The 2,500-nt window shown below is 34.9% G+C and overlaps 1 protein-coding gene across 2 annotated transcripts in view; it reads right to left on the bottom strand.

Annotated features, from left to right (window-relative positions):
• LOC137657899 (venom dipeptidyl peptidase 4-like) overlaps positions 1 to 2,500 on the bottom strand; it is a 352,664-nt gene that overhangs the window by 283,931 nt on the left and 66,233 nt on the right. Inside the window, exon 1 of one of the 2 annotated variants that reach the window (XM_068392532.1) lies at positions 637 to 744. The exons of the other annotated variant lie outside the window; for it this stretch is intronic. The gene's annotated coding sequence lies outside the window, so the exon portion shown is untranslated. Of the gene's footprint in view, positions 1 to 636; positions 745 to 2,500 lie in introns of those variants that run through there. 2 annotated transcript variants of the gene reach the window in all.

Here is a 2,500-nt window from a genome sequence, read left to right as displayed (position 1 = left end):
GGGTCGTATTATCTTAAAAGTTATAATGAATAAATTCACATAAGGGTCGTAACATGTTAAATTCGCTTAAGGGTCGTCATATCTTAAATTCACATAAGGGTCGTAATATCTTAAAAGTTATAATGAATAAATTCACATAAAGGTCGTAATATCTTAAATTCGCACAAGGGTCGTATTACCTTAAAAGTTATAATGAATAAATTCACATAAGGGTCGTAACATGTTAAACTCGCTTAAGGGTCGTCATATCTTAAATTCGCATAAGGGCCGTAATATCTTAAAAGTTATAATGAATAAATTCACATAAGGGTCGTAATATCTAAAATTCACTTAAGGGTCGTAATATCTTAAATTCACATAAGGGTCGTATTACCATAAAACATTATAATAAATTCACATAAGGGTCGTAATATCTTAAATTCACATAAGGGTCGTAATATCTAAAATTCGCATAAAGCCCGTAATATCTTAAAAGTTATAATGAATAAATTCACATAAGGGTCGTAATATCTAAAATTCACATAAGGGTCGTAATATCTAAAATTCACATAAGGGTCGTAATATCTAAAATTCACATAAGGGTCGTAATATCTTAAAGGTAATAAGATCGAGAATCCAAAAGTAGCCTCAACTAACAATCGAACGAACTGGGGTGGCCTCCGGAAGGACGGGAGTTACCCAGCCAACTCGACTGGACGATCACAACACACTCACTACACTGCACTTTTCAGTTTTGCCTGCTTCCTTCCTCGCTCGACCCCTTATTCGCACTTAGTCACTGTCACCGCCGAACACGAGAAACTTTCTCGCCTAGGTTTAGAAGAACTTTCTTCTTGAGCTTATTTCAATAAAATAAAAATTGGATCTGAATAAATATCATGATATCTTGGTTGCTGATTGAAAGATTTATTAAAGAAAAAATAAATAAATTGTGAAAAATATAGTATCTGGCAGCTGAAGAGACCCATCACCTCTCGTGGGCCATCTCCCATAAGGGTGCTGTCTCGATTTTCCACTTTCATCCTTTCGAGAGAAAATTTCCTCTCGAGTAAAACTCGTTCTGCCCACGTCCATAAGACACGGAAACACGAACACAAAAAGAAACTCACACTGGCACGGATGCAGTTATGTACGTTTTTAACGTGTATAGTGTCCTAGTTTCTGCTACACGAAAATATACGAGAAACAGACAATCAACTTAAAGTAACATTGCACTAAATTTGTGTTAACGCAATTTTTTTTAACTATCATAAATAACTGCTAATGTCTCAGTGGAAAAAAAAACTAATAAATTAAAAAATCAGGCCTCAAATACTGTAATATATCAAGACCTCCCAAAGAAATATTACATTAACAGATTTAAAAGATAATATTCTAATCTTAAACGTGACTCTTCTTCTCGTGAGAAACTGATGAGAAAACAGGTCATGAACTTTGCATAATGCGGATGAACTGAATTTGACCTCTAACGGTATATAAATTACAATATCTGATTCGGGTTAAAATCATGCAGATGTCACTCCCCTTAAAAAAAGAAAAAAAAATACATTAATACCTGGAACTTGAACGATCGAGAAAATGAGATCTGATTCTTAGGAAGAAAACATTAAACATAAGAAAATTATGCATAACCCGGATATCACTTAAAAAGTAGGTATAAATGAGAATATAATTAGAGTACAAGCAAATATAAACGTTGACTTTACATTTTGTATACATAATTCAAAATATTACATAAACTTCATAATATGCATAAAAAATAAAATTATTGAAATAGATATGTTTTCACACAGGAGTTACACTATCTATTAATAAGTTCAGCCCGTTGTATTACAGAACGTTCTTAAGGGTAAGTTTGGTCACTTTGAGACAGTGGTCCAGGAAAATTTTAATCCTCTAGCACATCAGAAAGTTCTGAAAGGTGAGACTCTTTCGTTTGAGAAGTGTTTGTGGAAAAGTTCAGCCCATTGTTATTCCAAAACGTTCTTGGAGATGAGTGTGTTCCCTAAGAGGGTAGTTAGTGGTCCTGGAGAAGCTCAGACCCTATTTCAGAAATTTCTTACAGGTGAAAATCCTCTATTTGAGGGGATTGTGTTGGAAAAAATCAGATACCTGGTATTTTAGAAACTACTTTAGGGTGAGTCTGCCCCCTTTAAGTGGTTAGTTCTAGAAAATTTCAGCACCCAAGTATTTCAAAAAGTCCATAGGGTTGAGGTTCCTCTCTTTGAAGGGTAGGCGCAGGAAATTTTAAGAACCTGCCGTTTCTGAAACTTCTTAGGAATGAGACTACTCCCTCTCAGTGGTGGTATAGGGAAAGTTCAGCACACCTGTATTTCAAAACGGTTTTAGAAGTGAGAAGCCTCCTTTTAAGGGGCTGGTGTGGGAAAAGTTCAGTCACCTGGTATTTCAGAAAGTTCTTAAGGATGATAGGGGAACATTTCTTTCTCTTGGTATTTCAGAAAATTATCAAGGGGATCTGAAGGGGATCGTACTAAAAAAT

Source organism: Palaemon carinicauda, chromosome 18 (genome assembly GCF_036898095.1).
Source record: "Palaemon carinicauda isolate YSFRI2023 chromosome 18, ASM3689809v2, whole genome shotgun sequence".
Lineage (NCBI taxonomy): Eukaryota > Metazoa > Arthropoda > Malacostraca > Decapoda > Palaemonidae > Palaemon > Palaemon carinicauda.
The sequence above is the reverse complement of the archived record's forward strand: the minus strand, read 5'-3'. Positions and strand labels throughout refer to the sequence as shown.